Here is a 14,456-nt window from a genome sequence, read left to right on the forward strand (position 1 = left end):
CACATGTCGCTGGAGTGCCTCCAGCTCAGGCCCCGAAATTTAGTTCACTACTTACCTAGAGTAGTTAAACCCACAGAGACAAAAAACAGAATAGAGCCTGCCAGCAGCTAGGGAAAGGCGGGAGTTGTTTAATGGATGGGTGTAGGATTTTAGCTTAAGATCAAACATGTTCTGGAGATGGATAGTACTGGTAGTTGTATAACAATGTGAGGGCTCATAATGCCACCAAATTGCTCATGTAGTGGCGCCTGGGTCATTCAGTAAAGCACCTCATTCGTTTCAGCTCAAGTCACCATCCTAGGGCCCTGGGATCAAGTCCCACATTGGGCTCCCAGTTCAGTGGGGAGCCTGCTTCTCCCTCTCCCTCTGCCTGTCTTTCCCCCTGCTTGTGGTCTCTACCTTTCTCAAATTAATATAAATCTTATACACACACACAAAAATGGCTAAAATTGTGAATCTTGTTAAATATTTTGCCACAGTAAAGATTTTTTTAAACGCCTGTCATTTGAGCACCTCCTAAATGCTTTCAGTACATCTCCACTTAAAATGACCTCGCACAGTGACCATGATCCCTTTAGCTCAAGGATGATGAAACTACCTCTGAGGCACTAGTTCTACATCCAGGGTCTCACAGCTGATAAATATGGGCTTGGTCTGATGTTAAATCACACCCTCCTCCTGCCCTGCCACACTCCTCTCTGAAGAGCTGGAGAAATATCAGTGGAGAATCTGAAAATAACTAATAGAATTGCAAGTGTAAGAGACACATGCGTATTGTTTGAGCAGAGACCAGCTAAAGATGGCTGGGACTGATTTCGTCTAAATACAGTTGAAATGTGAATCCATAGGAAGGGGAAGGAATTTCTAGGTTTCAAGCTGAGCTAGAAGTCCTTAGAGTTACCTGGATTAGAATCCTAGCTCACGAAAGAGAAGTAGGAGTCGACTTCTGCTAGCCACAGAGAATATGCAGTAAAGCCAACTTCAAATGTCATTAGCCTGCATTTATTTGATGTCTAGTGGAAACCAACCCCAGGAAACACTGGAGGTAGGAATGCCCCCTCTGAATCTCCTGGGAGGACCTAAGAGACCTTGAGTAATGAGAGGAGGAGTCCTTCCTTGGGGTCAGGTAGAATATTGAAGATGAGCCAGCCCCTCCGGCTAATGGTGATTGCTGCCAGTCCATTGTTGGACTTGACCCATAACTTGTAGAAGAGATCAGTTCTCTGAGGGACACAAAGGCTCTGAAGTGGGTCAAAGATGTATAAACCCGGCTGTCCCTCCCTGACCTTTGCCAGTGGAGGTTGTCTGATTCTTCTGGGGCTCTGTATGTTTACTTTCTGTCTCCCTTTGTGATCTTGGGGTACACCTGCCCACAGCTGCTACAGAATCCTTACCCTGGGTGTGTGTGTGTGTGTGGAAAATGCTCTGAGGTTGACCATAAACCTGAAAATGAGTTTTTCCACTGAATTGGATTATTTTCTAGTGTCTTCCATCTAATTGACTTTTTTTTTAACCGCCCCTAAAACCACTTTACCATCATAATTGTGTGAGTTCTTTGGGGAATACTTGGTCCTGATCTTGCTTTGCCACGTAGCAGGTGTACGACCCGTTGGTTTCTGTCCGTACTGCTTCTGGAATTGTGTTGTGACTTTTCATGATGACCAGAGTTTAGATTTTGCGACTGCTGCAGTCAATAGTGCTTCTTTCTGGCTCAGTTGACACTGAGGCCACATCTCAAAGTGCAGGGGAAGAATATGGAAGTAGGCGGTAACTATGGTTTTAAATATTTTAACTCTCAGGGTGCCCGGGTGGTTCAGTCGTTTGAACATCTGCCTTCTGCCCAGGTCATGGTCCTGGAGTCCAGGGATGGAGCCCCGCATTGGGCTCCCTGCTCAGCAGGGAGTCTGCTTCTCCCTTGTCCCTCATTCCACTTGTGTTCTCCCTCCCTGCCTCTCTCTAAAATAAATAAATAAAATCTTAAAAAAATAACTAACTCCTGGGGGTGTCCAGGTGGCTCAGGAGGTTAAGCATCCAACTCTTGGTTTTGGCTCAGGTCATGAGCTCTGGGTCGTGAGATGGAGCCCTGAGTGGGGCTCTGCACTCAGTAGGGAGTCTGCTTGAGATTTTTTCCTTCTCCCTCTGCCCCCTCACCCCTGCTCACAAGCACACCCGTGTGTGTGTGTGTGTGTGTGTGTCCACACATATGCTCTCTCTCTAAAATCTTCAAAAATATTTTAACTCCCTTTACCTTTCTTATATAACAATCATGAAAATAGGTGTAAAAACTTTTTCCACTTACTGGGGGAAATTTGAGTTACTGTTCAGTTATTGTCATTCTTATCTGAAAAGGTTATTTAAAAATCTCTAAGGTTACTATTTCATAATCGATCAAATAGTACAAAATTACTGAAACTTTGGACATTTAAAAACATTTTTATTTAACACCTTATGTTTTCTCCCCTTGCGGAGGGGCCCTGGCAAAACCTAAAAAGTGACAGGAGACCACAGAGAACAAAACAAGATCGGATGCAGGAGGAAAAGCTGCGATCGTCTGACCTGCACATTGTGCCTTTTGTTTGTTTGTTTGTTTTAAAGATTTTATTTACTTATTTTAGAGAGATCGTGCAAGTGAGTGGGGGGAGGGGGACAGAGAGGGACCCAAGCCAACTCAGCCTGTACACAGAGACCAACGTGGATCTTGATCCCTTGACCCTGAGATCATGATCTGAGCCAAAATCAAGAGTTGGACACTTGGACTGAGCCACCCAGGCGGCCCTATGCAGTTTGCTTTTTGTTTTTCTGGATTTTGGATGCAGACTGAACCTTGAAATCTCTGGCCTCTGAGTCTCCCAGCATGTGATGCAGCATTGTTAGCCCAGTTGTAAAAGTTAGACGTGACATTGGACCTAATGTTTCCTTACGACCATTTTCATAAGGTGTCCAGATGGAAATGTTGCTCCTCATAATACGCTAGATTTATTTATTAGAAAAACCTTTTTAAATGATTTTAAGTCATCTCTACACCCATTGTGGGGCTCAGACAACCCAGAGATCAAGAGTTGCACGCTCTACTGACTGAGCCAGCCAGGCGCACCGATACACTAGACTTATTAAGTAGAAAATTTCAAGGTTTTTCGTTTTGTTGTTTGTTTGTTTGTTTTTCTGAAAATGTTTCCTTGGGTAAAAAACAAAACTTTTTATTCTGTTTCCTGGAGTAGTATTAGTAATAAGTGTAAATACTCTGCAATGATTATTTTTTTCTTTTTTTTGGAGAAGGCTGCATAAACACTTCTATTTTTCTGCGTGATTTACGAGTAGGGTTAACGCTGTCACAATTGATGACCATAGATAGTGAATGTGACCAAGCGGGGCTCAGGCACTGTGGTTGCTGTTGGCCCAGAGTGAGCATTGGGCAGCTGACACCCCAGCAGCCGCACGAAACGCACAGCGATGGTTTGGAAACTGCTGGTTAGACCTCCAGACTCTCGGCAGACTACGGCTTCAATACACAGGCTTTTTGAAGGTTTCGGCAGGTTTGCATCCGTTTAAAATCAGCTTTCAATATATTAAAAACACCCTGTTTAATTTAAAGCCAACCGGGAGGATATTACATATGCCTACTATCCTGCTGTCCTGCTACATATTTATTTTCCTGGCCATCTAATAACTTCATTAATAGAAAAATATTTGTGTCCAGCCCCCTGCTTCCTCTCCCTTGATCTTGGCTGTTCTTGGCCTTTTGCACTTAACTGGTAAGACAATTCTAAAATTTATATTTTTCACAAAAGTTGTTGGGATTTCCATGGGGATTCAATCAATAGCTAGTCTGGAGAGAAGTTTACAGTCTCAAATTTTCCAATCCACGAGCTTCATTTGTCTTCCCATTTCTTATGTCGTTGGAACATTGTTATAATATGATTTTTTCCATTAAGGTCCTACACAGATCGCAGGTCAGTTACTAGATTCATTGCATTTTCAGTGCTATTGTAAATTATTCAGTTTGTGAAAATTTAATTTTTAATTGTTGGGTGTGTGACTGGCTAACTCGCTCATTATTATATAGATTCTTTAGGAAATTTCAGTACAGTTAGCCAGACCATCTGCACATAAGGTTTTTCTCCCTTGCCAATTCTTTTGCTTTTGTTTTCCTTATTGCACTGACTAGGATCTACAGTCACCAGTCTGGTGAACCTCTATGTTCACCAGGAATGCTGACAGTGGTCATCTTTGTTGTCTTTCCAATTTCAGAGAACGCTTTTGGTATTTTCCATCGAGAATATTTTTTGTGGTAGATCTCCTTTATCAGAATAAAGAAGTTTCCTTCCATTCCTAATTTGTTTAATTTTCGAAAATGAAATGGGTGTGAATGTTATCAGATAGTTTTCATGCATCTGAGATGATGATTTTTTTTCTCCTTTAAACTGCTGATGAGTTAAGCTTTGTTTTTTTCATGTTAAAATCAAGCATTCCTGGAATAAAACAAAACTTACCCTTTTAATATAATGCTGGCTTTAGTTTGCAAATACATGTGTAGGCTTTGAAAACCTGCATACACTTCATTCTTTTTCCGCATCCAGCTTTGTAATGTTAACAGTCCCATAACCACTACCACAGTGAAGATCCCTAACCATCCATCACTTCAAAAATTGCCTTGTGCTACCCTTTTGAAGTAACTCCTCCCCCTTTAGCCCTTGGCAGGTACTGATCTAAATCCCTGTGGTGTTGCCTTTTTCAGAATGTCATTAACATAATGCAATTGAGATTTACTCCTGTGGTCTGGATCAACAGTTCATTCCTTTTTATTCACACTTAGTATTTCATTGTATGAATCTAGCATGGTTTATCTGGTCACCATGGGGGCGTGGATGGAATATTTTCACTTATTAGTGCATTATAAATGAATTTGCTGTTTGTTTACAAACTGGCCTTTGAACATAGGTTCTCAATTTAGTAAATACCTAGGAATTGGATTGCTGGACGGCATGTCCAGCATAGATGTCAGTCTCTGTTTGCCTTTACAAGAAACTGCCAAATTGTTTTCCCAAGTGGTTAGACCCTTTCAGTTTCTTGGATAGATACATGAGGGTCAGAGCTATCTATTTCTTCTTGAGAGTGCCGGTGTATGGAAGGGAAAACTTTACCTGACCCCTCGTATGTTTTCAGCTGGGGCTCTGTAACAAAAAGATAAATAAGCAAAAAACAACTCACCTGTGTAGAGGCACATCGCACCGGGGATACCTCTGAAAAGTAACTCGGAGTGGTGGCTTTCCAACAGCCTGCTTCTGTAGCACCTTCAGCAAAGGGCCAGTGTCTGTAGAGAAATGACAGGAAGAGGAAAAGCAGTGTAGGCTTCCAAGGGCAACAAACTGGGAAGGTTAAAATACCGATGGAATGAAGAAGCTAATGGAGGAAAGTTTGGTTGCAGATTCCTCTGGTGCCATCTCTGGACTGGGAAGCCTTTTTCCAGTAAAAGAAGAATTTACATCCTGCCTTCAGGCATACATGAGGGAGGGCAAAGCTTTTCCTAGGTTTGCTGGGGCTTAATTGCCTTCTGTTCAAAATAATTTTTATGTGAAAGAGACTTATTTTGAGGTGACCTATTCTGGTTTTCTTCAATAATTTGTCTTTCAAGGGGTTGATCTATTTAATTTGTAGAATTTCTGAACAAAGGTCTGAGGTATCCTTTCTTTGTAGTATCCTCTCTTAACCCAATGTCTGTAGGGTGTGAAATGGCACTTCCTTTCTTTTTTTAACAAAAATTTAATTTAATTAAACATTTTTTTATTGTGTTATGTTAGTCACCATAAAATACATCACTGTTCCAAGATTCATTGTTTATGTACCACATTCAGTGTTCCATGCGGTACGTGCCCTCCCTAGTCCCGCCTACAGGGCTCACCCTTTCTTTTTTCTGGTGTTGGTGATTTGTGTTTCTCCCTTTTTCTTGGTCAGTCTGCCTAGAGCTTTATTAATTTTATTTTTTCCCCCAAAGAACCAGCTTTGGATTTCATTGACTTTTCTATTTTAAATTTTATTGGTTTAGTCTCTTCTATTTATTCTCCTGCTCAGCTTTTCTCTAAGTAGATATTTAGATGGTTGACTTGATACTTTTCTGACATAATAACTTAGTGCTATAAATTTTCCTCTTGGTACACATTTTTGAAAAGTTGATACGTTCAGTTCAAAATATTTTCTAGTTGTCCTTGACCCACACATCATCTAAAAGTACGTTGATTTCCACATTCTTGGCAATGTTCCACAAATGTTTGATTTCTGGCTTAATTCTGTTATCAGAAAACTTACTTGATTTGACTATAATTCTTTAACATCGTTGGGGTTACTTTTATGACCCAGAATATAGTCTATTGCCTTCTGCTATGTTGATCATTCTTTCAAGTTCTGACTTCATCTCACTCCGCTTGCCATTTACTTTTAAGAGTTCTGGAGTCCTTGCGTTTTATATTTTGTCCAGAGATTTTCGCTGTAATCAGAGAATGACTGGCTACAGCATGAATACTGCATCTTGGCCAGCATCATAAATTGTCAACACATTTTTTAAAAAATACCTGTTCATCCGCATTGAATAACATTGCCCTGTAAATATCTTTGCCTGCAGTTGCCTTGTTGGCCTTGGTAACAAGGTTATTTTTTTCTTAACCTCATGAAATAAACCAGGGAGTGTTTCTTCTTTTTCTATTCTCCGAGACAGTTTATGTTAGATTTCTTTCTTTCTTTCTTTCTTTCTTTTTTTTTTTTTTTTAAGATTTACTTATTTATTTTAGAGGGCATGATGGGAGGGGCAGAGGGAATCTCAAGCAGAGCCTGTGCTGAGTATGGAGCCTGACGTGGAACTCAGTCCCAGGACCCCGAGATCACGACCTGAACCCAAACCGAGAGCTGGATGCTGAACTGACGGAGCCACCCAGGTGCCCCAGATATTTAACTTGTGTATTTCATGGAACATTTTGGTGAAGCCCCAGGAACCTAGAAATTTTAAGGGAGGATTTTGACTACTGGTTCTAGTGTTTGATATGCAGAAGAGAGGTCTCAGTTTTTCTACTTTTTGAGTCCATTTTGACATTGCTTTTTCAAAGTCTTTAGGTCTAAAGTATAATCCTCATTTTAAGCTGTTTATTAATTTTTGTCTCTTTTTTCCTCACTAACTCTTGCTAAAGGCTTGTGAATTTTATTATGCTTTTTAAAGAACTGAGTTTCAGCTGATTCTATTGTCTGTTTCTTTGTATTTTGTTTATTTGTTATGTCTTTCCTGTTTCTTTGAGTTTCTTGTTCATTTTCTTTTTTTTTTATCTTATTTTTTCAGTGTTCCAAGATTGTTCATGCATCACACCCACTGCTCTGTGCAGTACGTGCCCTCCTTAAATCTTGTTCATTTTCTAATTTATTGACTGACTCTTAGCTTAGTTCATTGATTTTATTTTTCAAAGTTTTTCTACAGTACGAATTTAAGACTATAAATTTGCCTTAAGAATGGATTCAACTGTATCTCACAGTTGTATCTTTTTTTTTGCTATCTCAAGTTTTTGATAGAACTGATGATAATGAATTTTCCTTGTAATTTTATCTTTGATCAATGGGTTATTCAGAAGTACGTGTCCCAATTTCTACAATGTGAGTTTTCTCATTATCCTTTGTTTCTTACTCTCAGCTTATTATGCTATTGTTAGAGATTGTGATATATTCCACTTCTTTAAAATTTGTGGCTTGCTTTAACACTCAGATATATGGTTAATATTTTGAAATTGTATCACATTTACTTGAAAGGAAGTCTATTTCTGCAGTTAAGATACTGTGTTGTATACATGTCCACTGAGTCTTTTTCCGTAATTTTGTTGAAATATTCAATATCCTAATTTTTTTTAACTTTTTCTATTGCCTGAGAGATGTTAACATGCCATTGTGATTGTGGAATTGTCTATCTCCTCATATTCTGTCAACTTTTGCTTTTAATTTTGAGGCTATATTGTGATCTATGATTTCAAAAAACATGTATCTTCTTTGTAATTTGAATTTCTATTGAAATCCTTTCCTCATTTATCTATGCTCTCAGCTGTATCGATGATTGATTGATGTAGCTGCAGTATTTTCGGTCACCCTCTGCTGTATGTATGTGTGTGTTACATGTATGTTATAGTGTCTTTCAACCCTTTTATATCTTTACATATTTTTAAAAGATTTTATTTATTTGAGAGAGACCGAGAAGGGGGAGGAAGGAGCACAAGCAAGGGGAGCAGCAGGCAGAGGGAGAGGGAGAAGCAGGCTCCCCACTGAGCAGAGAGCCCAATGCTGGGCTCTATCCCAGGCCTCTGGGATCATGACCTGAGTTGAAGGCAGATGTTTAGTGGACTGAGCCACCCAGGTGCCCCTGTATCTTTATATTTTCGATAGGACTCTTGTAAACAGCATGGGATTGGATTAACAATTTAACGACTTCTAACCGAATCATTTAGTCACTTTGCATTTATTACATATCCTGATGTTTTGGGATTCTCTCTATATGGTTGTGTATCTGACATGTGTCTGATCATCTTATTTTATATTTTCTACATGTCCCTCACAATCTCCCATTTTCCTGTCTCCTTTGGACTAGTTTTTTGGAAGTCTTTGTTTACATTCTTTCAGTGACTATCATACTAATCTGACCGTGAGTATTTGTTCTAAAAGCCTAAAGTTTACCTCCTCGTGTTACAAGAACTTTAGAATATTTTAATTCCTCTTGAATTATGCTATTATAATGTATCTAAATTTATTCCTTTTCATCTCTTCATTTGGAGACGATGGTAGATTCACATTCAGTTGTAAGAAATAATACAAATATACTCTTTACTCAGTTTCTCCCAAGGGTAACATGTTTCAAAACTATAATATAACACCACATCCAGGAGGTGGACATTAATGCACAGATTTTATTCAGATTTTACCAGTTTTATGTGCATGCATGTGTGGGTTTATTTAGTTCTATTCTCTCCTATCATGTATAGGACTACTGTTGCCCAGATAGAGAACAGTTCTGTAAGAAAGCGCCTCCGTGTTGCCCTTTTTAAGCCCCAGATGCTTGCTTCTCTCCCTAACCACTAACCTGGTCTTCATTTCTATAATTTTGTCATTTCAAGAACATTACGTAAAAGAAACTATTTAGTATCTAATCTTCTGAAATTGACTTTTTTCATTCAGCTTAATTCTCTTAAGATTTATTCAAGTTGTTTGGATATATTTTAGTCTTACCATTTTTGTTTTTCTATTTCATGGGTAATTTTATTGTTTTATACACTTAATTGTAGCCATAAATTCACTATTTTCTCTCCCCATCCTTCATTTCTTCTTGTATCACTCAAGATCACTTTCTTCAGCCTGATTTACATCTTTTAGGATTTGCTTAGTCATAGTCTCCTGGGGCCAACTCCCTATGTTTCTGTGTCTTGTACGCTGTCTTTATTTCATTCTAATATGTTTTTTTTTTAAAAAGGAACTTTTTAATAGAGATATAAGCTACATATAGACAAGTGCATATAGGTATAAGAAACATACAATTAAGATTATAAAAGTACAACTGAGTGAATATTTACCTAGTTGATAGAAATGGAACATCACCAGCACCCCTATAAGCTTCCTTTATATTCCCTTCCAGTTGTTACTTTCCCTCTTCCCCAGAGAAATTCCGCATCCTGACTTCTTATACTCGTAGAGGAGTTTTGCCCATTTTTGCACTTTATAAATGGATTTTTTTTTTTTTTTTTTTGCCTATCTTCTTTCCATCAGCTTTAGCTATGTGAGACTTCCTCATAGCAATGGTTAGTTAATTTTCATTGTTGTATAAATTCTATTTTACTAATATCCCATAATATAATTACTCTGCTGGTATGTGAATGTATCAATTATATCCCATCCTTCCCAATACTTACTATTGTGTCAGTTTTAATGTATTTTTAATTTAGTTTTTCTGTTGGTCTTTTTTGTTCTCTTAACTGGAACAGGAAATTCAGTTTCTAATGTGGGTCTATTATAAGTAATATGGTTGCGAGCTTTCTTGCACATCTCTTTTGGCTCACATGTGTCTGTTTCTATTGGTTCTGTACCTGGGAATGGGGTGTTGTTTTGGTAGAACATGCTTACGGTAGGCTTTGGGAGATGCTGCTAAACTTTTTCTACTGGTTATGTCAGTTTATACTTCCACACCTGGTATGTGAATGTATCAATTATATCCCATCCTTCCCAATACTTACTATTGTGTCAGTTTTAATGTATTTTTAATTTAGTTTTTCTGTTGGGTATGTAATAGTATCTCACTCAACTTGAATTTCCATGATGCCTAAAGAGGTTGCACATACTTTCATATATTTTGATATTGGCCATGTAGATATTCTCTTTGTGGGGAAGAGTCTTTTCAAGTCTCTTGCCTCACTTTCTCTTGAGTTGCTGGTTGTTGTTGTTTTTTTTTTTTCTTTCTTTCTTATTTAGTTTTAATGTTTAATCAGAGTCTGTTGGTTAGATGTTGTTAGTGCTTTTTTGTTCTCTTAACTGTTTCTTTTTTTTTTTTATTTAGAGATTTTATTTATTTGACAGAGAGACAGTGAGAGAGGGAACGCAAGAAGGGGGAGTGGGAGAGGGAGAAGCAAGCTTCCTGCTGAGCAGAGAGAGCCCGATGCGGGGATTGATCCCAGAACCCTGGGATCATGACTCAAGCCGAAGGCAGACACCCAAAGGACTGAGCCACCCAGGACCCCCAACTGTTTCTTTTGATAAGTAGAAATAATTAGCTCTAATTAGCCTAATTTATCAATCTTTTCCTTTATGGTTAATGTTTTCAATGTTCTTTATAGATTTCTTTTGCCTAATCTAAGGTCATAAATATATTCTGTTACCTTTAAGAAATATTTTCAGGTTTATATCTATCACATATCTGGATTTTTATGTATGGTTTAGACTTTTTTCATCTGGTTATTCAGTTGACTTAGCACAATTATATTAGAATGACATTTTTTCCAGGGCTCCTGGCTGGCTCATTCAGTAGAACGTGTGACTCTTGATCTTGGGCTTGTGAGTTCGAACCCCACATTTGGTGTAGAGATTACTTCAGATGACTTCCTTTTTCACCATTTGGCAACACCCCCTTTATTATATGGATGCTTCTCTGGCCTCTTAGCTCCTTAGTTGATTTGTCTGTGATTGTTCTGGGAATAAAATCATAAAACACAGCCCCTGCTCTTAAAGGTATTTACAATCTAATGTAGGAATCAGTTGAGTAGCTTAGTTCAACATAATATAGTGTGGAAGAAAACAATGTTAAAACTGCTCATGTTTAAGTTTTCAGAATTAATCTGTTAAGATTCACTTTAGTAAAGACATTCCATAGGAAGACTGTTTTCATAACAAAGATATTTTGTGTTTCATTACTTGGATTTTCTTTATAGTTTACCATATGTGAATATATCCCTAAGCATACATTGTTTACTTTTACCAGTTTAACTTTGCTATAAAATGGCATTTATACCACATGTATTCTGTACTGTTTTTGTTATGGTTCAATTTAAGCTTTTAAGACCAATTATATTTTAGTGATAGAATTTCTAGCAGTAGGAAAAATTTCATGCCAGGTGGTTTCCATTACATTGGTAGTTCCTAAGATCTGGTATACAACATCATTTTAGGTGGTATTAAGACAAGCATTTTTAAATGATCACTTTATATTTTAATATTTTCTATTGGTTAAAACCATAGTTTTTCATTTACTTACAGCATAAAATTTCAAGCCAACATAAGAACACTTTGGCCAATTTTGCAGGTGGTAGATACTTAGTTCCTCTTTGTAGAATGCCAGACACTTGAAGTGGGATGGAGATGGCCTGTATGGACGACCTGGCCTTAGATAGTGCCTTTCCTGGCCTAGGGAATGAGAGAGGAGGTTTTATCATTGCCTCCTTTTGGTCAGGGCTACTCTGCAGTCATGGCCAATTGCTCCCTAAGAAAGTTACCATTTTGGCATAGGAGGAGCAACTACACAATACTGTGCAAAAGGTGAAATCTGTCTCTGTTTTGCCACTCTTCTGCCATGAGTGCCTACTCACCACTCAGTGTATGAGGGAAACCCATAATTCAATGTCAACACATTTGTGATTTCTCTGGCTACAAGATCAAATACCATCCATGTCTGGTCTTCTCTGACAGACGGAAAGATAAAGGGTAGTATCAGGGTGCTTGGGAGGGTTTTGGATTGAGAAGCTGGTGAGTAGATCCTATGAACTATATCTTGAGGAGGGCTTCGGTTCCAGAAGGAGTATGAAGCTAGGAGGGTGGATTTGTAAGGATAGGACCAAAGACCTAGGCCAAAGGCCAGGCATAGAGCCAGAGTTGGGGGAGGAGGAGAGTGAGCTTTGGGCGGAATATTCCTCATCCAGAGTGACAGCATCAGGCCATGGTACATTTTATGGCAGTAAATGGAGCAGAGTTTATCATTTAACGTTCAGGTCACACAGTCATCGGCCTCTGAGGAGGAAGCAGGAATCCACAAGACCTGACCATGCATGAGGGGAAAGAAGCAGCCCACGTAGTCCAGGGAAGTTAGGTAAGAGTTCAAGTGTGAGAGGGTAGGAGGAGGCGGAGCTCTCTACGACTACCGCTAAGAACCAGGCTGGACGGGGAGTTGATCTGGGGGAAAAGAGAAGTTCATTTTAACCTGTTAAAGGTTTGAGGTCGCTGGGGCCCGCACAGGAAGCTGGGATGAACAAAAATGGAAAACCTAAGCAAGAGTGCCAGGGGTCGGTTCTTACCAGGCAGGAGACAACAGCTCAGAGCTGTCCGGGCCGCATGGGACAGAGACTGACAGAATGGCCGATTGTATACATAGCTAAGGAGAAGAGGAAAGGCCACAGCTAGTGAAATGATCTAGTACAATGGCTTATATGTGGCATTTCATATATATTTGTTGAAGTATTTTTGAAATACCTATGCAGACATTAAAAGACATAGGGAGACTTTAACTTTTGGAGGTCGAGCTTCAGGCAAGCTCAACCTTGGGATGTGGTTTCATATATGGAGGTAAAAGAAAAAGACGTTCACGTTCTCACACTGGTCAGCTTACCTGAACAAGGCTTTCCTTCTCCGCCTCCTGCTATTGTCTGGCTGCTGTTTAATAAGTATGACTTGAGTTCCCTCTTCCTTAGAAAATTGGAAGTCCACAATGGCTATTTAAAGGCTTATCAGTGCAACTGGAGGCAACAGCTGGCAACTGCTTTGACGGGCGGAGACTGGACCTTCAGACTGTGGCTGCCCCATTCCCGTAGATCACCAAAGAAAAGAAACCGGCGTCTTTCTGAGGTGGGACAGGTTGCACGGTCAACAGACGTCCTGGGACAGGGTGAGGGAGACTGGCCACAGGCAGGAAGTGCGGCTGCGCGGGCAGGCCGATGTCTGGCTATTCAGAGGGCTGGAGCTCTGGGTGGAACTCCAGTCCTGGATGAATTCAGGCTGATCCTAGAAGTCGATGGAAGGAACAAAACTGACTGGAGGGGGGAAGGAGGGCCGCAGGAGGGCGGATCTTACCTCTTCAGTATTGTGAGCGGAGCTCTGGGCAGCTCACCCAGTAGCTGGAATGGGGCAGAACCAGGATTCCATCCTGGCTTCACACTCCTGCCTTCCCCACCAGGCCACATGGGTCTGTTGCTGCTTGTAGGCCATGAGTGCCGGCCCTGCAAGCCACGTTGTCCTGGGGCTCACTGAGCTGTGGGTCCCAGCACCATGGTCTTTCCCCTCCCCGTTAGCTCAGTGCTCGAGTCCGGCTGGGTTGAGAGCGTTTTTCCAGCACGCTGGGTGCCCTGCCGGGGGTGTGTGTGTGTGTGGGCAGAGCTTCTCTCTCCTCATTTCACCATGGACTGCCTTCTATTCTGAAGGAGGTAGCCTGCCACGGGGCACTGTCTCCCCACCCACCCCTTTCATTCCTTTGCTGACAGTCCTCCTGTCCTATCAGATCATCTTCGGAGTCCTCTTCCGTCATTGCACTTGTCCTGGTTTGCAACCCGGGCCTTGTCCGGTTCTCCGCTCACTGCTCCGTAGAACGTCAAGCTTCAGGAAGGCAGAGGCCACGTCTGTTTGCTCCCCACTGTATCTTCCTAGTTTCACACAGTTCCTGACCCCTGGAAGGTCTTTAATACTATTGATGATGGAACAGGAGAGCTCAAAAACCTACCTCTGCATGTATGATTAATTAACTGACAACAGAGGAGTCAAGAATATACAATGGGGGAAGGATGGTCCCTTCGGCAGTATTGGGAAAAGCGGACCCCATCTTACACCACACACAAAATCCACTCGATGGACAACGGACTTCAATGTGAGACCTGAAACCAAAAAAAGAAAACATAAGCTCCTTAACATTGGTCTTGGCACTCATGACTTGAATGTGACACCGAGCATAAAAAGAAACAGATAGGACAATATCAAAA

General features: G+C 40.3%; 1 protein-coding gene across 2 annotated transcripts in view; it reads left to right on the forward strand.

Annotated features, from left to right (window-relative positions):
• The window catches only part of FANK1 (fibronectin type III and ankyrin repeat domains 1), a 101,710-nt gene that overhangs the window by 18,095 nt on the left and 69,159 nt on the right, over positions 1-14,456 (forward strand). The gene's annotated exons all lie outside the window — the stretch shown is intronic.

Source organism: Mustela nivalis (assembly GCF_964662115.1).
Source record: "Mustela nivalis genome assembly, chromosome: 2".
Lineage (NCBI taxonomy): Eukaryota > Metazoa > Chordata > Mammalia > Carnivora > Mustelidae > Mustela > Mustela nivalis.